The sequence below is a fragment of the Podarcis melisellensis genome (assembly GCF_964234715.1).
Source record: "Podarcis melisellensis genome assembly, chromosome: 3".
NCBI classification, from domain to species: Eukaryota; Metazoa; Chordata; class Lepidosauria; order Squamata; family Lacertidae; genus Podarcis; species Podarcis melisellensis.
Window position 1 is genome coordinate 14,890,182 of NC_138530.1, and position 25,762 is coordinate 14,915,943.

Consider the following 25,762-nt stretch of genomic DNA (forward strand, 5'->3'; position numbering starts at 1 on the left):
GCACAATTGGAGGATTCACCCCCGGCCGGCCAATCGACTTGCTCCAGGGTTTGTGGTCTGCCCCTTAAAGGAAAGACGCACCTTTTTGTGCACCTGCCAGCTGCTCCGGTTTTCCCACCCTCTAAGATTTGCTTTCTCTGACCTTGCTATGGACCTTGGTTGGTCACCATTGAGGGGCCTGGTAGGAATTTTTCCACTTGGCAAATTGGCACCAGCCACTTGGTTTTCCCCTACCTCGTAGCAATTCATCACAACTTTCTGGGTATTGGCGGTTAGGCATTGGAATAGTTCTGTAGATGGAAAAAGGGGAGGTAGCGCCATCACCTGCCCCACATTTTGAAGGGTAGTCCATTAAAGGATTCCGGGGGACGTGGCCCTGTCCAAAGCCTAAGGAGGTTAGGGCCTAAGGTGACCCTGGGGAGCTCCTAGTCGATGTGCAGCAGCAGGACTCCCTCTACAGGTGGTTAACCCTTCCCAGATTTCAAGCAGATGGGCTGGAGTCAGATATAGTCGGTTAGGACCAATGCCTAAGCCAATACCACTCATCACCTGTAAACAATAAAGTTGTGGCCCTTTTTAGCCATTAACCTTAATAATAGTGTCATGTGTCATTATTTCTACCTGGCGGGGGGGGGGGGGTGTCAGGAACTCGGCACTCAATCAGGCATGCTCTGTCCACTTTTTAGTCTGCTCAGGCTCTATGGACTCATATTCACATTGCTTTCATGACTGAGTACCAGAGCTTCTTCCCATTCTCCTTTACTAAATAATGCACCTGAAGATTGATGAACTTGATATCAGGTTGCAGAAAGAGAAATGCAGGTGCCTCTGGTTCTCTGGGAGCCTGGGGATCAGAGAGAGAGAGAGAGAGAGAGGGAGAGGGAGAGGGAGGGAGGGAGGGGTCTTCAAATATCTAAAGGGCTGTTATATGAAAGATGGAGCAAGCTTGTTTTCTCCTGCTCTGGATGGTAGGACCGAAAGCAATGGACTCATGTTACAGGAGGGGAGATTCAAATTCAACACCAAGGAGAACTTTCTGACAGTAAGAGCTTTTCTACAGTGGAACAGACTCCCTCAGGAGGTGGTAAACCCTCCTTCCTTGGAGGTTTTTAAGCAAAAGTTGGATGGCCATCTGCCATGGATGCTTTGGTTGAGACTTCTGTATTGCAGAGGGTTGGACTAGATTAGATTAGATTCTATGTGATTGTGTGTGTGTGTGTGTGAGAGAGAGAGAGAGAGAGAGAGATCCACCTTTTTATTTTATTTATTAAAAAATATATACTGCTATTCATAAAGAGTTTGGATTTGATTTTATATCCTTCTTTAGCACTACCCTAAGGCGTCTCAAAGTGGCTAACAATCTCTGTTCCCTTCCTTCCCCACAACAAACAGTCTGTGAGGTGAGTGAGGCTGAGAGACTTCAACGAAGTGTGACCATAGCTGTCAAGTGTCCCTTATTTGAAGGGACAGTCCCTTATTCCAGCGCCATATCCCGCTGCTGTCCCTTATTGATGGATGTCCCTTAAATGATGTCCCTTAAATTTCAAAGGAAGCAGCTCCTCTCCCTCCCTCCCTGCCGGCCAGAGAGGAGGGAGGCTCCAACTGTGTTGCTTGGCTGTGTTGCTCACCCAGTAAGAAGTCTAAGAACGACTAGGGGGTGGAGCTTGCATGCCTTCTGCTGATCAAATCAGCTGCATTCCCTGGGGACTCTCCTTTGCTCAGTGCTTCCCAGCGGAGAGGTGACGGTGGTTTTCTTTGAGGCTTCATTTGGCTGTGGGCTGGGCTTTCTGCCTTTGGCTCAGAGGGGCTCAGAAGTTGAACATACCTGTGCTGAGTGCTTGGATCGGAATTGGATGGATACGTCATTGACGGCCCACTCACCCTTGCCGGCGAAAAGGTCTGTTTGGAGCGGGGGCACATGTTGGGGTGAAAGGAAAGGAGATCTTGTAGTGGAGGCTTTTGAATTTGTTTTGGAGGCTCCTTCGATTGACTCATGGGGGAAAAGAAAGGAGCTGGTTGACTAAAATGGTGGGTGACTGGCGATCTCGTGGTGAGGGGGGAGGCTGTGTGTGTGTGTGGCTAGTTAATGCAAGCTGAGGGAGTTTTTGAATGCTGGATGCCATTTTGTTACATGTGCTACTGCAAACTTTGCAGTGCAGAGCCATCTTAAGTTGAGGCTGCATAGGCCTTGTAGTGCATGTGATTCAGATTCTATTCAGTTGAACCTCTGGTTACAAAGTTGGTTGGACAGTGTTCTCAAAGCTACCAGCATGAGTTTGACCAGACTGCAGGAGGACAGGAAGACTGGAGTGCCTGGAACAGGTGAGGCTACTGGTCCCTTATTTTCAAATCTGTAAGTTGACAGCTACGAGTGTGACTAGCCCAAGGTCACCCAGCAGCTGCATGTGGAGGAACCCGGTTCACCAGATTACGAGTCCACTGCTCTTAACCACTATACCACACTGGCTCTCTGATAAAGAATACCAGAGCAGATTTTAATAATTATACATAAAACCGTACAATTAAAAAAAAAATCATATGAAAGAGTTAAAATCAGAATCAGGAAAGATCTATGTGGTTGCAGAGGACAGGAGGCAGTAATGCAGACCAGGTGCTGGGAGTTATAGGAAGGGGCGGCTGGTACTGGAAGGCTCCATAGGAATCTGGTTGGCCACTGTGAAGAAGAAGAAGAAGAGTTTGGATTTGATATCCCGCCTTTCACTCCCTTTAAGGAGTCTCAAAGCAGCTAACATTCTCCTTTCCCTTCCTCCCCCACAACAAACACTCTGTGAGGTGAGTGGGGCTGAGAGACTTCAGAGAAGTGTGACTAGCCCAAGGTCACCCAGCAGCTGCATGTGGAGGAGCGGAGACGCGAACCCGGTTCCCCAGATTACGAGACTACCGCTCTTAACCACAACACCACACTGGCTCCTGAAAACAGGAGGTTGGACTAGATGAGCCATTGGCCTCATCCAGCAGGCAATTCCTATGTTGTTATGACTGGGAGAACGGGAAGAATAGAGGGTGGCAATTGCAAAGAGGCGGATGTCAGTTCAGTATCAGGAGAACCATCTCAACAGTAAAGCCGTTCAGCTGCAGAGCATACTGCTTTATAAACGCCATCTGCAACTCCTCAAAAGGTTCCATCAACAGTGTCTCCAAAAATTTGTACCAATCAGTTGGGAAGACAGGTGAACTAATGTCAGTGTACTGGAAGAAGCGAAGATCACCAGTGTCAAAGCAATGATTCTTCAACATCAACTTCATTGGACTGGCCATGATGTGTGGATGCCTGATGATCGTCTTCCAAAGCAAGTATTCCGAGCTTAAAAATGGTAAGCGTAATGCTGGTGGTCAACAAAAGAGGTTTAAAGACTCTCTCAAGGCAAATCTAAAAAAAAAATGTAGTATAAACACCGACAAATGGAAAACAGTGGCCTGTGAGTGCTCCAATTGGAAAACAGGCTTTACCAAAGATGTTTTGGGCTTTGAAGACACTCAAACTCAGGATGCAAGGCAGATTTGTGCTAAGAGGAAGACACGCTTGGCAAACCCTCACCATGATCAACTCCCTCCCAGAAACCTATGTCCCCACTGTGGAAGGGCGTGTGGATCCAGAATTGGCCTCCACAGTCACTTACGGACTCCCTGTTAAGATCATGTTCATGGAAGACAATCTTACTCAGCTACGTATGATCTCCAAAGAAGAAGATAGTGTTACCTTTTGCTGAAGGTATTTAGCAGAAAGCAGATTGCCCCCCCCCCCCGTTAGGGCTTCTAGAGATGCATCCTGCATTGCAGTCACTGCATGGAGAAAGGGGGTTGGTCTAGATGACCACCAAGGTACCACCTGGCTCTAAAAATCCAGTGACTCTTAACCTTCCCCTCCTTGTGTTCTGAGAGCATGAATCCGTCATGAGCTACACACAGGCACAGGTGGGAAGGGAGGCTCATTAGCCAATCACAGTGCTCAGTCTTACGTGGCCGTTTTGTAAATGAGATTAATGATTTAATTTGCAGCAAATGCCTCAGCGAGGAGAAACTTATTTTGCTCCACTAATTGTGTCACAGACGTGCCTCAAAGCACCGACTGTGCAAAACCAGATTACCCTGTGGTGCCCAAGATGGCTGGTTCCTATGGCTTCATTAATGTCATTGTTTCCATTTCTTCTCTGCAGCCACTTATTGTGCAAATGTCGTGGCATAAAAAGGCAGCTATGGCTAAAATTATCATGTTAATCTCCATTAAGGGGGGACGGCGACAAGAGACTCCTCTTAACATGAATGTTCCAATTGAATTTCGTTGGTGGAATGAATCCGCCCCCCCTAATAATAATAATAATAATAATAATAATAATAATACACCCCATTATAATGGCTATTTAGCCAAATAATTAGTTTTTAATTGAGAAAGGAATGATGAATTGCTGCCAAAGCTGTTATTTATTTAAATCCATGCCTTAATTGTCCTTCCTGTTTCACTGTGGTAGTTTTAAAAGCAAACACACAGACACACAATGTTGTAGAATTATGGAGCATTCATATCATTCTGAGTAAGGAACGGATTTGAATATATGCAACCATCCGCAAATAACATTGTAATTTTTTATGTGGTTGTGCCATAAATTTTATTTTAAATATTTTTGGCCACTTTTACTTCTTCATAAAAGTATTTCTGTGCTAGTAAAGGTAAAGGTAAAGGTACCCCTGCCCGTACGGGCCAGTCTTGACAGACTCTGGGGTTGTGCGCCCATCTCACTTAAGAGGCCAGGGGCCAGCGCTGTCCAGAGACACTTCTGGGTCACATGGCCAGTGTGACATCGCTGCTCTGGCGAGCCAGAGCTGCACACGGAAACGCCGTTTACCTTCCCGCTGGTAAGCGGTCCCTATTTATCTACTTGCACCCGGAGGTGCTTTCGAACTGCTAGGTTGGCAGGCGCTGGGACCGAGCAGTGGGAGCGCACCCCGCAGCAGGTGGGTGCCACTTTCTGAACACAACGTGTTCCCATGAAATAATTTGTTAGGCAAGTATTTGCATAACGAGCTGGCGATTCCTATTGATGTCTATGGGAACCTTTCTAATCCATAATTTGTCCAACCTCTCTCCCCCTCCCATCCCTTTGTGGTTTCTTCCTGAAATGGCTGCAGCCAACCAGCAAGGGAGACAAAGGAAAATGTGATTTGTTTGATCTCTCCTGCTCCCTGAGCTTCCTCCCTCCTTGCACGGTTCCTGCTCAAACATGGCTGCCACCAACCAGCACAAACAAGAAAGGAAGTGGGCAATCAGGCTGTTCAGTTATCTGAATCAGCTGTGTGTTTAGCAAGGTTTGGGTATTAATTCATTGAGTTTGGATAAGCAAATTTCCACACAGCAAGTGTTCAGAAGGTGGGATTTCATTCCTCCGTTGCTGGATGTGTGATTGTTTTCATCACATGTCTGTGTTGACATTCCATACTGTTGGAGTCATGAGAACGGAAGTTCATTTACACTGTTCCGTTATGTTGTACTATTGCTTTTAGTCTGTTCTCTCTCGGAGGAGGAGGAGGAGAGAGAAGCCATGTTTCCTTTGTTCTGTAACACTTTTATATTAAGTAGCTTAGATTCCGGGACGCGGGTGGCACTGTGGGTTAAACCACAGAACCTAGGACTTGCCGATCAGAAGGTCAGTGGTTCAAATCCCCGCGACGGGGTGAGCTCCTGTTGCTCGGTCCCTGCTCCTGCCAACCTAGCAGTTCGAAAGCACATCAAAGTGCAAGTAGATAAATAGGTACCGCTCCAGCGGGAAGGTAAACAGTGTTTTGATGTGCTGCTCTGGTTCGCCAGAAGCGGCTTAGTCATGCTGGCCACATGACCCGGAAGCTGTACGCTGGCTCACCCGGCCAATAAAGTGAGATGAGCACCGCAACCCTGTGATGGTTCAGAATTTATCTGGTTAAATTCCCCTGGTGTGTGTCACCTGCTAACGTCAGCTTACAGAAGCTGGGCAGAGACAGAAGCTTTTGGAAGCTAAGAAGGAGGAGTTTTTCCCTGTACTTTCACTTCCCTCTGTGTATCTGTGAGGGAGACATGGCTGAAAGAAGCCCTGGACTTTGTTTGCTGTAATGTTTTAATAAAGAGCTGTAAATAGACGAACCTGTCTATGTGTGCTTACAAGAAGCAAGACTGCTTTACACGCTGTTCAACTCTGCAAAGCCGTGACTGAAACGAGAGACAGCAGGAGTTATTGCGCAGCTTGAGAGGAAGCCTGCCGGACCGCTGTAGGTGATTGATGCGGATCGTAAAGCTGTCTGACGTTGCGGCTCTATCGATAAGGCAAGATCGATATCTCCGAACAGGTTATGGGGTCAGAAAACGCTCGTAAAGCAGTCGGTGTGAGCTCCAGGAACGCTTTGAAGTCAGCGTGGGTGCTGGAGAGCAAGAATGATTAATTGCCTGCTTCCGAGAGACAGTGAGAGCTTCTGATACACAAAGAGCTAAAAAGCAGCTGAGAGCTGGGAGCTGAGACGCAGCTGAAAAATCGCTTCTCCAAAGACAGGTGCTGGAGGCTACTGCTACGTGAGTAAGCTGGGGCACTGGGGGGAGAAGATGGCGCAGTTCCAGAAGCATGGTTTTGAGCTTAAGCTACCATGTGAAAAGCTGACGCGTGAAGGCTGGTGGACGTGGAGTCTCCACGTAGAACTGTTGTTGGTCGGAGAAAGCCTTTGGGAGGCAGTCCAGCCACTACAGAAAGCGGCTGGAGCAGCAACAGAGCTGAGCGAAGCTGAGAAGTGTGTGCTAGTATTTCTGACAGAGAATGTAAGTGACGCGCTGAAGCCTATTGTCCTAGATGCTGAGAGGCCTGAGGTTGCATGGCTAGCACTCCGTGAGGCTTGTGAAGCAGGAGTGGAACGCCATGGCCTAGATGCGGCTGCATCAGAAGGGGAGAGGCAAGATGGCGCTGGGCACATTCTTGAGAGTCAACACACAGCTGAGGGAAGCTGTGGGCCCCCAGAGGGGGCAGAAGGGACTATTGCTGGCAGCTGTACTAATGCTGCACCGTGCTTGTGTGAGGCGTTAGCGAAAGGCCAGAGTCCTGGAGGAAGCCCTGGAGAGGCTGAACTGGCAGGCCCTGTTCCCGATGTCTTAGCCTCTAGGAGTGCTAGTGAGCAGATCGGGGGGGCGAAGAGTTCCAAAGGCGAGTTTAAAGAACTTTCCCTTTGTGCTGAAGCAGAGAGGAGCTTCAGGGGGGGCCGGGCTGGTGGGAGAAGCCGTTCCAGAAGGAGGAAGGCCAGGCCAGCTGGGAGGAGCCCCGGGCAGTGTTTTTCCACTGGAGTTCAACGTCGGCGTGGCAGTTGCCCCCACCGGAGCAGAGAGCCGATGCAGGATGTTTTCAAGGATTTTTCCCATGGGAATCAGGCAGGTTTCCATGGCAACAGGCCTGGGAAGACAGGCAGGCGTGGAGTTGAGCCAGGTGGTCGTGGTAAACAACAGGAAGAGTCTTATCAGGTTTCTGCGAATATGGCAGTGTTTGACGACGGCGGAGTGGAAGATTTCCAGCTCAGCCTTGTAATAGACTCTGCAGCTAACCGCAACATGGTTCCAGAGACCCCTGCAGTCGAGAGGTGGAATTGCACAGCAGTTCCGAAGGGGCGAACTATTAAGTTCGCGAATGGACAGAAAACTAGAGTTCGCAAATGCACTAATGTCTTTCTTTCTGTTTTACAGGAGACGGTGAATTTTTGTATTGTTCCAGAGATTCATCACTGTTTGCTATCTGTGCCTTATTTGTTGAATAAGGGGTTCAAAGTTTGTTTTGAAAATGATGTCTGCACAATCTCCAGAGAGGGGAGGTTACTGGCCAAAGTGCGGAAGGGACAGAATGATCTTTTCATTCTTAAAACGTCTCTTGGAGGTGAGGGGAAGGTTGAGAAAGCACAAGCGTTGCGTGCTACAGTTCCCAACCAACGTGCTACAATTCCCGCTCATAATGTTACATGTGCATGCGTATGGCATCAGAGAACAATTCATGGGTCGGTAGAGGACTTGCAGACTCTGCCCGAGGTTGCCACGGGGTGTAGGATTCAAAATTGTGGAAGTGCCATTGATTGTGACACTTGCAAGCAAGCAAAGGTGAGAGGGTGCAGTTACCCAAAGGTGGAACGTGTGGCCACTAAACCTTTTGAGTTGGTACACATAGATTTGGCCGGTCCTGTCAAGGAACCAAGTCTAGGGGGGGCCAGGTTTCTCCTAACTTTTTTGGATAATTTCTCGCAGAGTTCCTGGGCTCACGGTCTCAAATCCAGGGAGGATGCAGCACAGCTGATCAAGAGCTGGATTGAGGGGGTGGAACAGAGGTTCTCCACCAGGGTTCAAGAGATCATCAGTGACAGAAATGCTGAGTACACTGGTTCTGCGTTGCAGAAGTTCTTGCAGAAGAGAGGGATACGCCACACAGTTAATTCACCCCAGCAAGGGGGGGGGGCAGAGCTGAGGAGTGGAGCTCTGGTTAAGGCTGCACAGGTGATGCTGAAAGAAGCCAGGTTGCCTCCTGAGTTTTGGGTGGAGGCTACTAGGGCTGTGTCATTCACCTGGAATCGTGTCCACAACTCACTGGTAGGTGACACACCGTTTTCTCTGTTAAATGGCCGCAAACCCCAGGTTCACTTTCTGCGGACTTTTGGGACTCCTGCGCTTGTCGCTTTGCCTAAGGCTTTGCAAGGGCCAGATGGAGCCAAAGTCCAGAAAATGATCTTCTGTGGGTATGAGCCAGAAGCCCGTGCATGGCGGTTTGCCTACCCGTCAGGTGATCAGAGTAAGGTGCTGATCAGTAAACACGCTGAGTTCTTAGAGGAGGGTGTAAAGTCAAAGACTCCTGTCAGGCGTGATGTTCTCTCAGAATGTCTCTCTGACCCAGAAGACAGTTCTGATGAAGCGGAAGAAGAGGCTGAGGCTGCTGATGACGACCAGGTCACTGACCAGGGTCAAGAGCAGGATGTGGCATCTCCACAAGCTGTTAAGAGACTGCCCAAGTGTCAGCCTAGTTCTCCTGTGAGTGTAATGGAGAGGATTCGAAGACGCTTTAAGTCAGAGAGTGAATCCCATGATGCAGAGGATACACCTGCTGATCAAAGTGAGTCAGAGGAAACACCTGAGTTTGTGCCTAGGAGGTCCAGTCGCACAACGAAAGGTATCCCACCAGAGAGGTATCAGGCCACAGGTGCGTGGGTAAGTTTCGCACAGTGCGATTCTGAGAGTTGTGAGGTGGTTCCACAAATGCCAAACAGGTTTGCCAAGGGAGGGCGCAAGGCATTGGGGAAGGGATCGATCTCACAAGGTGTTACTGAAGATGTTGCACAGGTATCACGCAGGGACACAAGGGGGGGTGTGATGGTTCAGAATTTATCTGGTTAAATTCCCCTGGTGTGTGTCACCTGCTAACGTCAGCTTACAGAAGCTGGGCGGAGACAGAAGCTTTTGGAAGCTAAGAAGGAGGAGTTTTTCCCTGTACTTTCACTTCCCTCTGTGTATCTGTGAGGGAGACATGGCTGAAAGAAGCCCTGGACTTTGTTTGCTGTAATGTTTTAATAAAGAGCTGTAAATAGACGAACCTGTCTATGTGTGCTTACAAGAAGCAAGACTGCTTTACACGCTGTTCAACTCTGCAAAGCCGTGACTGAAACGAGAGACAGCAGGAGTTATTGCGCAGCTTGAGAGGAAGCCTGCCGGACCGCTGTAGGTGATTGATGCGGATCGTAAAGCTGTCTGACGTTGCGGCTCTATCGATAAGGCAAGATCGATATCTCCGAACAAACCCTAGAGTCGGTCACGACTGAACCTAATGGTCAGGGGTCGCTTTACCTTTACCTTTGCTTACATTCCACACCTCAAATGCCTAGCTTCTTCTTGGACTCTGCTATTGGATTGTGTGCATATATCCTCATATATGTGTCGCAGAAGCGTATCAGGAAAGAAGAGTGATGAATCATCCCAGGGGTCGCTTGTGCGGGAGAACGCAGCTGCCTGCCGTTTTCCAAGTTGGTTCAGAAGCCCAACGCGGCTTATACGTACCAACATTGGATAAGCAAATTTTCGCACAGCAAGTGTTCAGAAGGTTGTGCACTGCAGGCATAAACGCAGTGCACAACATTAAAACACACGGCACCATTCAGTACCTTGCAGATAATCATAAAAATGATGGGTTATTGACTGCTGCAATAAAAAGAGTCTGCAAGAGACGCTAGAAAGACAAATACAAGGATGCCCACCAAAACTCTGCTGGAATAGGACAAGATGGGACTGGTGGAGATGAATCATAGAATCATAGAGTTGGAAGAGACCACAAAGGGCCTTCGGGTCCAACCCCCTGCCAAGCAGGAAACACCATCAGAGCACTCCTGACATATGGTTGTCAAGCCTCTGCTTAAAGACCTCCAAAGAAGGAGACTCCACCACACTCCTTGGCAGCAAATTCCACTGTCGAACAGCTCTTACTGTCAGGAAGTTCTTCCTAATGTTTAGGAACTGACTCCTAGAGGAATGCCTGACTCCTAGAGGAAACCAGTTTGGCAGATGGGGGGGGGGAGTTTTGACAAAATCAGTGTGGGTTATAGGATGGGACAATATAGGGTGAAATCATAGGAGTGACGCAAGATTCATTCTCATCTAGAGCCCCATGTATGCTCCAGTGTACATATGGACTTTCAACTGGATTGTTTATTCCGTTCATTTCAGGAATACACTAGAAGTCCTCTAGTGACATAAAATCACTGGAATAGATGAACCAACATCCAATCTTAGCATCACTGGGACTGTGGAAAAGCCCATATCCCAATAATGGATCCAGCTCCAGTTCCTGGAGCCTTCTGTTCCTCCTCTAGAATGAAGACAATTTGGGATTAGGGGATTAGGGGTGGGAGAGGAATTCGATCAAAGTTCCTGTTTAAAGGAAAGCCTACCTAGTTTGCATTTCCCAATACAATACACGAACCAAAGCACAGTGTTTTTCAAAATTCACACTTCTCTGAATTTTGCGATGCAGTTCTGCAGCAAAACAATGTTCACAAAATTTATTTTGCCAGGGTGAAATGTGTGTAAAAATGCATGAAGATAACATCAGAAATGCAATATTTTAATGGCGATTGCTTTGCATAAATGTGCATATTAGGCAAAATTGCATACACGAAAAAATGTGCTTCTTAGGGAAAAATCACACACAATGAATTTTCATAAGGAGTTTAAGTGGGAAAGCAAAGGGATGTGGAAAGACTGGATTTAAAGCTGGAAAAGGAGAAAGTGAGAAAAAAATGATTTCCCCACCTCTAGCAAATATTAGGAAAAGTCAATAAGTCTCTAGTCCTCTGTAAGGCGACCCAGCCCAGGTTGTGCTAGCCCTGAGTCCACTTTCTGTTCAGGGGAGTCACAGAACCATCTAATACAGCATTTCTCAAACTGTGGGTCCCCAGATGTTGTTGGACTACAACTCCCATCATCCCCGAGCTCTGGCCTTGCTAGCTAGGGGTGATGGGAGTTGTAGTTCCACAACATCTGGGGACCCACAGGTTGAGGAAGGCTGATATAATATATGGCTGTGTTCCCCCCCCCCCTCCTTTGTGCCAGATCCAATCGGAGAAAAACAAATCCATCTTTGCACATATCAAAATATGCCCGAACTTTCGTTTCAGCTCCGCATCTCACTGAAGCGCCGCAGGTTGTCTTCCCCAAACTGCTTTGTAAGTAAGTAGAAGGCGATTTCTGCAAAGAGCAGGAGTCTGTGTGTAACGATGCCACCTGCTGTTGCCTCCCCTGAACCACATGGTGACGGGAGGCGCGCAGAAAACATATCCATTTTTTATGATGCAACATGCGGAAGACTAATAATTGCTATAGAGGAAGGCCATGATTAATGACATCATCTCGGTGCCTCCGTCTCACCCCTGCCTTTGGGTAATTTTAGTTAAGAGGCTGCTCAATTGCTTTCTCTCTGAAGCTCCCCTCTTTCTCCATCTCTTCTGAGCCGGGATGACCTCTGTGGTTAGCACTCTCTCTCTCTCTCTCTCCCTCTCCCATTCCTTATACATTTCTTAGCTGCTGTTTGGATGCTATTATTATGACACATCGAAGCTTCAGTATAAATCATTTAAGGGGAGAGCTGGGTATGTTGCCTCCACCTCCATTAAAAATACATGCAGCCATTGCAGCCGAGAGCTTCCAAAGTCCAGCATCACACCCTGGAAGGGAAGCGCTGAGAGCTGGAAAGGGGTCTTGCACATACACCATGCTTCTGGAGGAGCAGAGTGAGGGATTGGCTGCTCAGAATCCAGCTCTCTGAGAACCAGAATCCATCTAGAGCTGCTCTATGCATTGGCCTGGGATTGGGGTGGGCTGGTTGGATTCTGTTTGCCTTTAAAGGGGAACCTACCTAATCTGCTCTTTCCAAAGCAACATGCAAACCATTCTTCATCCGAGTAGCGTGTACAAAAATACTCATGAGGGTAAAATGTGCGTTGAAGCAGGGGCGTACGAAGTGGGGGCGGTCCACCCTGGGTGCCACTCGGGGGGTGACAAGATGGCCCCTGCCTCCTCCCAGCTGTAGAGCAGCCGAGGGCATGCGCAGTTAGTATGGGTGCCCCCTGTGCAGCGTCCGTACAGGCTGCTGCTCTCGCGCGCCATCCATATGGACATCCATACGGGCTGCCTCTCACACAGCGACCGTATGGGCTGCTGCTCTCGTGTGTTGTCCATATGGGTGTCCATACAGGCTACCATACATGTGCACTCCGTACATGATGCTGTGCTTGTGCACTCCGTACATGATGCTGCACATGTGCACTCTATACGGGATGCCGTGCATGCGCATTCTGTAAGGTGTGCCGCACATGTGCACTCCGTACATGATGCTGCACATGCACACCCCGTACGGGCTGCCACGCATGCGCAGTCCATATGGACATTGCACACGCACCACCAGGCGGTTTGCCCCGCCCCTCGGCGTCCTGCCCTGGGTTCCAGAGAGGGTTCCTCCGCCACTGCTTTGAAGCACATGTGTAACTGAAAATAGCACACAAAATGTGTTCCTTCATAAGAAACTGCTTTGCTGCCATGTGAACATTGGGTAAGATTGCATTTAAAGATGTGTACCTTAAGATAAATTTGCACTCACATCTTGGTGTGTTTGCATGATGACTTTTTAAATTAAAAAAAAAATCGAACCCATGTGGAAATCTTGAGAGATCTCACAGAAATATTGCTGAAATCTCACGAGATCTTGCAGAACACTCAAAAGGAGCACTGTTCCATTGTTTCCCAAGACAGACCAATGCCAACCACAGTCTGTTTTTATTATCCGATTTTATTGTTTTTATGTTGCATTTTTGTAGAACGCTTTGAGCCTTTTTGGTGGGTAGGGAGAAATTTAGTGGGTTAGAAATACCTTTAAATAAAACCAATGAATGCAGAAGGTTGCAGATTCAGTCCCCAGTTGAAACAGGGTCTCAGTTAAATGAGGCTGAGTCCCTCCCAGGTTGTTTTGCATCTAACTCAGATAGATATCACATCTTTCACCATGAATTTCCCTCCTAATTTTCACCTTTGTTGAAAGTGTCCTGATTCCCCTTATTGATTCATTTCCAGAACTGCAGCCTCTTGCAGAATAAAGCATTCCATGTCTTCCCCCGGTGGCAGCGCGCCACGAAGGGAACTTTAGTCAATGCTCTGCTGCCTTATTATTACCCAGAGCCACCTCAAGGAGGAAAGCGCAGTGTAATTAAGAGATTGATCTCCTGGAAACAATGCTTAATAACACACACACACACACACACACACACACACACAAAGTGAAAGCAATCCCAGGGTTTTCAAGCACCGTTCTCAAGTTAATTTTCCTGGTGCCATTTGTAAGCAACTGGGGATCTGAAATCAATCCCTACAGGTTCTCAAGCAAGGGGCCGGATTCTGCCCTCCTTGTTTTCCCCAGCTCCAGTTTAGAGTAGTTCCAAGGATTTATAATATGAAACCACTAGAAGTGAGAGATGAATTAAGATCCTTCTCGCCCACCCTCAAAGTTTAAGAAGGGTGAAGCACTGACTTGTTCAGAAGATTGGTTTGTGGGGGAAGCATTTTTTCGTAAGGGAACAACAAAAGAATGGTTACTTTAGACATCCACGGTGTCTAAAGTAACATTAGACATCCCCCTAGTTTTATTTATTACATTTTGATCCCATTTCCCATCCAATGAGCTGCGTCCTCTTTTGTGGTGTGTGGGGGAATTATCAATTTCCCTCCCCCCTTTTTTTGCAATGCAGAAGCAGCCCAGGAGAGGGCGTTCTGATGGGGCTCCATCTTACCTTAGTGCAGTGGTCTGACTCTTCGTGACCCCATGGACCAGAGCATGCCAGGCACCCCTGTCTTCCACTTCCTCCCGCAGTTTGGTCAAACTCATGCTGGTAGCTTCGAGAACACTGTCCAACCATCTCGTCCTCTGTCATCCCCTTCTCCTTGTGCCCTCCATCTTTCCCAACATCAGGGTCTTTTCCAGGGAGTCTTCTCATGAGGTGGCCAAAGTACTGGAGCCTCAGCTTCAGGATCTGTCCTTCCAGTGAGCACTCAGGGCTGATTTCCTCCAGAATGGATAGGTTTGATCTTCTTGCAGTCCATGGGACTCTCAAGAGTCTCCTCCAGCACCAAAAGCATCAATTCTTCGGCGATCAACCTTCTTTATGGTCCAGCTCTCACTTCCCTACATTATGGACTATTAATTCATCATGCTAGCATTGCTTCTACCAGTGGTGAGGAACCTCCACCCCATGGGCTTTATCAGGCTTACCAGGTCCCCAAATTTACCCTTCCAAGGCAGTGCAGCCAAGCCACACCCATTTGCCCTACACCTAGAGTAAAAGGGGCTTCACAAGCCCCACCAATCAGCTGATTGGCAGTGCCTGCAAAGCCCCGTCCCCAGCACTTTGGAGGCCCGACTGACTAGCCGATCAGCAGGGCTTGCAAAGCTTGATTTCATGTGGGCAAAAATGGCTCACATGCTGCCAAACATGTCCGATGCGGCACTTCTTGGTGGGGGTGTCCAAGAGCACCCATCTGGCACTTTCAGACAAGTGACTTTCCCCAACCTTTCCCGGAGAAACCAAGAAATTCCCAGTGGTCTTAATCCAAAAAAATCAGTTGCTGAGACTGAAAGTCCTCTCCTTCCAGGGCTTTTTCTAAGCAATCGGAGACTATGCCTCCGTACAGTCAACCTCTCCTCCACTCTCTTGATGCCTCTCCTGGTTCTGGGACACAAGCAGGGAGGGGAGCCTGTCACAGCAGGAGGGGGAGACACTTGTGACTCTGTACAAGGCTGACTCATCTCTGCCTCTTGACCTCCCTCCCCTCTCTCCCCCTGCCTGCTTCAGCTTCTGCCTCTGATTCCGAACATTTCTCTGCCACTGACTCATCCCAGATCACTAAGCCCTGTTACTTCTTCAGCTTCCAACACCTCCTTCTTCCCAGTCTTCTCTCTCTTCTGCTCAGATCAAGATGAGCAGATGACAACAAAGGTTCCAAGGTTTTTAGCTGGGGCAATCAGAATAAGGTCCACTATTTGACTGTTGATTCAGGACCCTAAAGTGTGTTTTATATACAGTGGTACCTCGGGTTAAGAACTTAATTCGTTCCGGAGGTCCATTCTTAACGTGAAACTGTTCTTAACCTGAAGCACCACTTTAGCTAATGGGGCCTCCTGCTGCTGCCACGCTGTTTTCATCCTGAAGCAAAGTTCTTAACCCGAGGTACTATTTCTGGGTTAGCGGAGTCTGCAACCTGAAGCCGAGGGCCTTCTGGCGGTTCCCTCATTGCGAGAAGTGAGGTTACAGGGTACCAGGCAGAGGGCCTTCTTGGTAGTGGCGCCCGCCCTGTGGAACGCCCTCCTATCAGATGTCAAAGAGATAAACAACTACCTGACATTCAGAAGACATCTGAAGGCAGCCCTGTTTAGGGAAGTTTTTAATATTTAACGTTGTCTTGTTTTTAACACTTGATTGGGAGCTGCCCAGAGTGGCTGGGTATAAATAAATTATTAGTAGTAGTAGTAACCCGAGGTACCACTGTAATTGACTTTTTATTTCTGTCCTTTGTATATCGCATTGTTCTTTTGCTGCCATGGCCAATGGCTGATGCAAATAAAGATTCATTCATTCATTCTCTTCTCCCTCTGATAACTCATCATCATCCCACCACCAATTCCTGGGCTCTGAACCTTCTTTCGTTGGGGGTCCCCTAGCTGCTGCCTCCCACCATTCCCTTGCATCCAACCAGTCTGTTACATCCGAGCTACGTTTCGAACTTCCCTCAGTGTCCCAGGACATAACTCTGCAGGTACATTGTGGGAAATCAAACATGGAAGCCCACAGTTGTTCATTCCAGGGACTCGGGGCAGATGTTTTCCCTGGTAGTCCCTGCTTGGGTGCAGGAACCCTGTCAGCTATCAGAGGGTGCCAAGTGGGCCTGTCTTCCGGCCTGCACGTTCTGTTTCTCCCACGTGTGGCATTTCGGTGCCATAGGACAAAATGTTCCCCGGGGCTCTGCAGCTGAATAAAAAATATAAATATAAATAAATAAGGCCACCTTAACTGTGTTGGCTGGCATAAGTAAGCTGGAGGTCCAAATGGAAGTGCAGCATTCGTCAGGCTCCAGAGAGTTCATATAGTCAGATTTGTTGCTTTAGAGAAGACCTTGAGAAATGGCATCCCAGGATATGTGGACCTTTCCAAAAGAAAGACTCCCTCATTAATGTCAGCCAAGTGATTTCTAGCGCCATCATTTAACACAAAGCCTTTGCATACGTCTTCTTTCCAGTTTTTATGCGGCCCATAAAGATCTAGCGTGCACAGAGGGGGAGGAAAGCAAGGGGGGAGGACTAAGGGGGCTTGATCTGGGGTTGGTGAGAAAGAAAAGAACCAGGAAGGCATCGGATGCCAAACATTCTGTGTCCTGGGCAAGAGGGAAAAACTGTTCAAGCATCAGCCTCATTTTTCTTGTTGTGTGGAGGCTAACAGATGGTCCGGCCTATTTTGCGGCTGTGCTCAGCATAGTGTTTTCTCCCTCTGCTGGCCAGCGAGGACATCAAAGTCTTCACGTAACCCATGGAAACTGCAAAACTCTTCAACTATTCTCGTAGACTTCGGATTCCAGGGAGGGGTGCTTGGAAGGCGCCGGCAAAGAAATTAGATCATTTTAGGCCAATTAGCTTCGCAAATTGATACAATGTTCCAGTCAGGCTGATGTATTATACAATAAGAGAATGTTTCTTTTAATTTAAGTGGGAATTTAAAGTAGAGCACCCTTCTTCTTTTGAAAGAGTTGGGGGAGCACGATGGAACTTCAGGGATATTAATGCCCCATAAAATGTAGCCTACAGATTTGAAGTTGAAACATCAAAAATTCTCTCCCCCCAAACAAATTTGGGGGCTTATCTCTTGAAGGAATGACCAAAGGCTTGGGTCATTTCTGCTGTTGTTTTTCTTTTCTAGATGAATTCTTTCCCACTTTTCTCATACAAACCTGTCTGGTGTCCATTGCCTTTATTATCTTTCCTTTCTAATCCTGTGGTGGACAGACTCGATATTTCTTGGTTTTACTCTGTTGTTTTACTAGAAAGGCAAGATCTACCCACCACGTCAGATTCAGGTGGAAAAGACACAGGGTGCCAGTTAAAAGAACACAGTGCCTCTGAGCATGGATGAGGGAGAAATTTGGTGGCAGAGGTGGGAAAAGGGCAACAAATGTAGTCAAGGGAATCATCCTCTGTGAGGAAAAAGGTGTCAAATTCGGACCTCTAATTTAGAAAGAAGGCGGTTAATAGAAGTTTCTAAAATTATGCCTGGCATGGAGAAACTTGCTAAAGAGACATTTTCCTCCTTTTCTCATAACCCTGGAACTCATGAGCATTCAATGAAGCTGAATGTTGAAAGATGAAAGAATTTCTTCACATAGCTAAACTATGGAACTCACTCCAATTGGGCGGTTAAGTCCAGTCAAAAGCAACTATGGGGTGCAGGACTCATCGCACTTTCAGGCTGAGGGAGCCAGTGTTTGTCTACAGCTTTCCGGGTCATGTGGCCAGCATGACTAAACCGCTTCTGGTGCAATGGAACACTGTGGTGGAAACCAGAGCGCATGGAAACGCCGTTTACCTTCCCGCCGCAGTGGTACCTATTTATCTACTTGCACTGGCGTGCTTTCAAACTGCTAGGTTGGCAGGAGCTGGGACAGAGCAATGGGAGCTCACCCTGTCGTGGGGATTCGAACCGCCAACCTTCCGATTGGCAGGCCCAAGAGACTCAGTGGTTTAGACCACAGCGCCACCTGCATCCCATCTCCCATAGGAAGCAGTGATGGCCACCAGCTTGGATGGCTTTAAAAGAAGATTGGACAAGAGCTTGTTAAAGCCTCTATGACACATTGGCCAACAGAAAAAGGACATAATACAGATTTTAATCTATAGGAAAAACTTTGGAAGAGTGATTATCATGCTATTCTTTGAAGGTGAACTACTTGAAAATGATTTACAGGTGGTATTTAATGGTAGGCTTGCTAAGATGTAATAAGACTGAATCAGAGAAGTGCTGGAGATGCAACGAGGTTGAGGGAACGTTCTTTCATATGTGGTGGCATCGCACTAACTGCTTCCTCTACTTCCTCAGTAACACGCCTTCCTCAGTAACACACCTTGCCCAAGTAACTGTCAGTTTGCATTTATTAGAGCAGAAAGTATTGAGCTGATGTCTAGAAATCTTTCCTATTCTAATTAATTCAAGAGAGTTCTGGAAGCTTCTCTGTGTGAAAAAAGAAACAAGCAGAAGGTTCATGATGTTTGGGTTATTCCTTCAGAGAAGCTGATTACAGCTGGCTTAAATTGGTTCTGTTATCTCTTTCTGTCAAGGTAACGCTGACTATAAAAGTAAGACCAGAAGGAGCTTGGGTTTCACTTTCTCTTTCTATCTCTCTTCCTTCTGGTGTGGTGTTCTGTGTATAGTGTTAAAGTTTTAGTCTTATTATTACAATGTTTAAGCTAAGTCTGCTGCAACTGGATTTCTTATGGATACATTCCTGAATGTATTGGATTTGTGACCATTATGCTCATTTGCCTTCAGTAGCAGTAAAGCTCTGCTGGATGAAACTCAATTGCCTCTGGTCTATTTTTTGGGAATCCTGCAACATGTTTAATTTGTTACTCTGCTAACTATACACTGGAATCTACTCTGGATCAATACTGAGTAGGATTTCGTGACAGTAACTTCCTTTTCCCTTTCTTTCCCATGGTCAACATGGCTGAACTCAATAAAGAGGCGGGCTTAATGCCTCATCACAGCCCAGCTGTATTCATTTAGGGGGCAAGGTGCAGCTTAGCAGTAGAGTTATGTGTTCTTATTTACCACTGTGAACTGCCTTGAGCGCATGGATGGTGACAATGCCCTGGGCTCTGCCTGGAGCAGAATAATTGATGGAATGAGATGAGCATTAGTTGAGTTGCAGTGGGCTTCAGACTAGTTCTGAAAATAACTGGAGGCCTCTGGCATAGCAAGCAGTGTTTTCTCTACCCACTTTCCAAACTGGAGGCTAGGAGCACACAAGGGACAGAACTGCCAACTGCTGAAATCTAAAATCCCTCTACTTAAGAATATATGAAGAGTCCTTCTGGGTTACACAGGTACCTGGTCTGCCCCTCCTACTGGCTAATTGGGCAAATAAGGATAAGTCATAACTGCCCATCGCCGAAGACTTCTTGAGCCAACTTTGATCCCTAGCATTGCTGGGAGGTAACCAGCACTGATTGTCTTATTACTGATTCATTCCATGCATATCCCACCTTTTCCTCCCAGAAGCTTAAAGTACATAGTTCTCTCTCTTCCCATTTTATTCCCACAACAACCCTGTGAGGTAGGCCAGGCTGTGAGGCAGCAGAAATCTTCAGAGTCAACTATGGACAATTTAGAAGGGAAAATGGTTGGATAAATATTGATATGCAGCTGTAATTATTTTTACTAGGAATATGGAAGGGATATGGGGAAGTCAGGAGATTCAGAGTAATCTCAGTACAGTGGTACCTCGGGTTAAGTACTTAATTCATTCCGGAGGTCCGTTCTTAACTTGAAACTGTTCTTAACCTGAAGCACCACTTTAGCTAATGAGGCCTCCTGCTGCTGCCGTGCCACCGGAGCACGATTTCTGTTTTCATCCTGAAGCAAAGTTATTAACCCGAGGTACTATTTCTGGGTTAGCAGAGTCTGTAACCTGAAGCGTATGTAACCCGAGGTACCACTGTATTTGGATTTTGAATTGATGTTTGTTGTGTGTTTATACTTTTTTAATTAAAAAAAATATTATTAATAATAAAAATCTTCAGAGTCAAGGAACAAAGGTGCTGAATGAATCCCAAGAGGGACCATTGAGACTGTGCTTCCAACCATCTTTTGGGTTGCAGGTGCTTTTGATTCCAGAATAGATGGATGCAACCATTTTTGTAGCTTTTGAAATGTACAAACATGCAAATCTTGGTAGAACAGTGAGATCTAAATGGTTTAAATATTGTTGGTTGAAGACGAAAATCACAATGTTGGTCCGTTTTCCTGTTTCAAGTGGGTCCCAAATGTGGATTTTTCCATTCTTCTCTGTGTGACACTTGAAATCGTCTTTCTGCCCCCTTCAGGTTACTTCACCCTGTTGCATAGCAAGGCTGGCAGGTAGACACGCATAGAAAAGGGAAAAAGAAAAGAGAGAGAGAGAGAGAGAGAGAGAGAGAGAGAGAGAGAGAGAGAGAGAGAGAGAGAGAGAATTAATGTTGTGTGTGTGCAGGCACCTGCTTTTTGTAGCACCTTTTTCATCCAGATTCCTGGTGTTGTGTGTTCCCATGCCCTTGGGCTGCAATAATTCATTTCTCACACACATACAAGTGAGAAGGAGCCTCAAGGGGTCTAGCTGGGCTTGTTGACATTCATTTTGCCGGCGACGTGACATTAATACAAGAATACTCTCTGCCCTCAATGCGAAAGATTGAACATTTGACTCCGGGGCATCTGGTGAACAAGCTCACATAGGGATAAAAGCAATCCAGAGCGGAGGGTGGAGTGGGTGGGCAAATCATTCCTCACCAAACCTTAAGACAAATGAAGCATCTCTACAGGCTATTGGCATTGTCCCCCTTAGGAGGAGTCTAGCACCCCTGCTTTAAAGGGATGCTAGAAAGGGGAACTTGCACCAAGTTAGACCACGGTTTAATTTTGCGTAACGAAGCTACCAGCATGAGTTTGACCAAACTGCGGGAAGAAGTGGAAGACAGGAGTGCCTGGCGTGCTCTGGTCCATGGGGTCACAAAGAGTCGGACACAACTAAACAACATCTGCTATTTTCTTCATAGAATCCTAGAATCATAGAGTTGGAAGGGACCTCTGTCCAGCAATGGCTACTCTAGGACTGGGATAGCCTGGCCTCACTGATCCATGTTCCAAGAACCTTTCATATACCATGGGTCGGCAAACTAAGGCCTGGGGGCCGGATCTGGCCCAATTGCCTTCTGAATCTGGCCTACAGACGGTCCAGGATTCGTCACATGGATTGGAGTGGGGATTCTGATCGTTTGGGCTGCGCCATTCCCCCCCCACACACACACACACCACGGCGGTGCCTCCTCCTTCCCTCCTCCTGGCTTCTGCCCACCCTGCCTAGAGGAGGAAGGGGGCTGGGCTTGGTTGAGCCGCAGTTGGCTGGGCACCATTTCAAGCAGCCCCTCTCCAGAGCCAGCCATTTTGCGCCACTCATCATCCCTCTGCCGCCCCTGCCAGGCCCTGCCGCTCGCAAGGCACAGGGGGTTTGTCTGGTGCTGTGGAGAAGGGAGGGGAGAGTCAGGGGCAGGGTTCAAAATATAGTCCAGTCCCCCACAAGGTCTGAGGGACAGTGGACTGGCCCCCTGTGGAAAAAGTTTGCTAGCCCCTAGTATAGACTGTATGTGGGACTTACCAGTAGCTGAAGCTGGTACAGGATGCTCCTGGCAGAGTTCCTTCTCAGAAACACTACTTAATTTTTTATATATAAACATTTCTATATCTAGAGCAGATCTCTCCGTTCTCTACTCCTCATCCGGTAATTGTAAAGAAGCTAAAAATATGAATCAGGAGTCATCCAAGGAAAGTGGCCATGTGTCCTGGGCTGTCTGGTTCCAAACTGTGTTTAAAAGAAAGAAGGAAAGATATGGGAGATAAGGGTTTGGAAGTTGCCCATCAGTGCTTAGCAGCAGATTGAGCCACCTGGATAGCAGACAGAGCCACCTGTCCATAGTCTTCTCAATGATGGTGAGGTGTGTTCAATTTCTATTTAAATTGCAGTATTCTCCCCCCCCCCAAGATTTGCATCTATCTATCTGTCCTAGCACATGCAAACAAAATACTGCAAATCAGTGACCTCTCTGGTCCTCTCCTTTGGCAGTGCTTAAGTGCTCAGGCTGACCCTGTGCCTGGGGCTGATGGAAGTTGTAGTCCAAAACATCTGGAGAAACACCAGATCCCTTTTTGCCATGCAAGTTCCAAGAGTGAGTTTTCTGAGCATTCCTTTGTTACAGCCAGCAGCAGGCAGTATGGTGGGTGGTGGTCCTCACCTGAACTTCCTACAGCTGAGTCACTGTTGCTTAGTGGGAAGGAGAGGGGAAGGCAGGTGGAGGGGAGGCTGTCTCACTCAAATGCACCGGCATGTTTGCACCATGCCAACCTACTGGCTGCCTCATCCTTTCTCCTCTCCTCCCAATAAGCTGCAGGGACTCAGCTGTTGGGAGGTCAGGTGAGGGCTACCACCCTATCATACTGTCTGCAAATGGCTAGGGTTATTCTGGTCCACCCTCTCTTGCAGTAGCATCCCATAATATGAAGCAATGGCCTTTCCTATCTTTGCAACCTCAAGTTATCCTTTGAACTGCACATGCCTGAACCTGGGGATTTCTGCATGCAATCACATGCTGTACCACTTAGGTGAGCTTCTCTTGCATTTAGAATAATAGAGGTGGAAGGAACCCCCAGTCATCTAGTCCAACCCCCTGCAATACTGGAATCTCAGCTAAAGCATCCATGACAGATGACTATCCAACCTCTGCTTTAAAAACCTCCAATGAAAGGGAGTCCACCAGCTCCCGAGGGAGACCGTTCCACTGTCAAACAGCTCTTCCTGTCAGAAAGTCCTTCAGAAACTCAGAATATCCTTTCTTGTAACTTGAAGCCATTGGCTCAAGTCCTACCCTCCAGAGCAGGAGAAAACAAGCTTGCTCCATTTTCCATGTGACAGCCCTTAAGATATTTGAAGATGGCAATCATATCTCCTTTCAGTTTCCTCTTCTCCAAGCTAAACATACCCAACTTCCTCAACCATTCCTCATAAGGCTTTGTTTCCAGACCCTTGATCATCTTGGTCGCCCTCCTCTGCACACGTTCCATCTTGTCAACATCCTTAAATTGTGGTGCCCAGAATTGGACACGGTATTCTAGGTGGGGCCTGGCCAAGGCAAAACAGAGAGAGGCCTTGACTTCCCTTGACCTGGATATTATACTTCTGTTGATGCAGTCTAGTATAGAATTAGGCACAGCTTTGGCCAAGGGACAATGAAGTAAGTAGACCACAGGCAGGGCACCTGCAGCCTACGAGTTCTTGTTGAACTACAACTCCCATCATCCCTAGTCATTGGCTTTGCTTGATGGGGCTTATGGGAGTTGGGAGTTCAAGACCATCTGGAGGGCCACAGCCTCCCTATCTCTTGACTAGACAAGCTTTCTATTTCATTCTTTAACACAGCTAACTGGATTGTAGGACCCTCGCACCTACGGGACCGCCTCTCCTGGTATGTCCCATGGAGGACCTTACAGTCTTCAAATAAAAACATATTGGAGATCCTGGGCCACAGGGAGGTTAGGCTGGCCTCAACCAGAGCCAGGGCTTTTTCGGCCGTGGCCCCAATCTGGTAGCATGCTCTTGCCACATGAGACTAGGGCCCTGCTGGAACTGACGTCTTTCCACAGGGCCTGCAAGACAGAGCTGTTCCACCAGGCCTTTGGCCAAGGCACAGCCTGACCCCCTCTCTCCTTCTGTAATCTTCATAGAACGCTAGCCCAATGGTTGCCGTTAATTTGATTCTGAACTGATTTTAGAATGTATTTCAATTAATTGACTGTGTTTTTATATAAATTGTGCTATTTTTACTGTTGCTAGCTGCTCTGAGCCCGGCTTTGGCTGGGGAGGGTGGGATAAAAATAAAAATTTATTATTATTATTATTATTATTATTAGACAGAAGAGAGAAACTGACTACAGCTCTTGCAAAGGCTAGTGCTGGAACAAAGCCTTCCTGAGCTTCCACAGGCGTTTCTGAGGCGTCGTAGGCCTATTGTGTGCAGCATTTCCAAACTTTTAGTTGGAAAAGACGACAAAGTTGAGTAGTGCAAGTGGGCAAACAAGCTGGTAATTATAGAGAACATGTTGATCTCCTTGACTTGTTTTGTATCTCGGTAGATAAATAGTACTCTCTTATGAATTATGGCGCAGCATATGCTCCTGCTGACCCAGCAATTCATTTACTGTGCATGCTTGACAGCCCGTCCATAATAGCTTCCAGTACTATTAACACATCACGGCGAGAAGAGAGACACGTTAATGTGTTTTTAATGCGTTGTTACTCTACGGTTCTGTTCGGTACCTAAGACAAGTTGCGGGAGGGGGCAGATAAAGGAAATGTATTTTTACTATAATGAGGATAAAATCATCTTCCTGCTTGAAGAAGTGCCCAGACTCCAGGCACATTTCTAATACAATTTGTTTTGTGAAAAAATATTACTTGCCTCCCAATTTAGTACATTTTAGTCTCTCAACAGCCCTGTGAGGTGGGTTTGCCTGATTAAAGAGTGCAAATTCACCTTGAACTTTGCTCTGGATAAAGTTCATTGTCTGTTCTTATGTACTTAAAGTCTTCTGGCAGTTCCCTGGATTATGCCCACATATGGGGCAGATCCACATGTACATATTTGTAACTAAGTCTTCCTTCAGGAATCCAACTGTGAACTGATGTGAGTAAACTTATTTTATTGATTTTGAATAAGATTGTCACATTCAAAGTGTTTGTGATGGCCTGGGATTCCGATTCAGAGGATGAACCAGAGGAATCCCAGCCTGCACTGGAGTCCCCGCCTCCAGGGCCGGCTGAACTGGGGCAAGGCCTAGATGCTGAAGAGCCTGCACCTGTGTCAGAGCTTCAGGAGCTGGCCTCAGGTGAAGCCCTTCTGGCCCCAGAGGGGCTTGACGACTCAGTGGCCACAGGTGAGCCTCCTCCAGGGCCCAGTAACCCTTCGGCCTCTCCTGATCTGCAGAGGCTTAGGGCAGAGAGGCGAAGGGAACTGGTTGCCCCCAGGAGGAGTGCTCGCCTTAAGGCCAGAGGAGGCGGGGCTCCTGGGGGCCGGGACCGCCCACGGCCTTAGAAGAGGATAAAAGCCCAGTCAGCCTGGCCCCAGGTTGCGGGAGCAATGTCGTTGTTGGCTTCGGACCTTCCTGTGTTCCTGATCCCTCTTCGTCCTCCTGTTCCTGACTATCCAGTGTTCCTGATCCCTGCTCGGCCTCCTGTTCCAGCGTTCCTGTTCCCCGCCCGGCTCTCCGCCTTGGACCTCGCCCGTCTTCGTGTGGACTCTGCTTACACCCACGGTACCTACCCCCGGGACCAGCACAGTGTTGGTGCTGACCTTGAAAGCTTTAAACGGCCTCAGCCATCTCCACC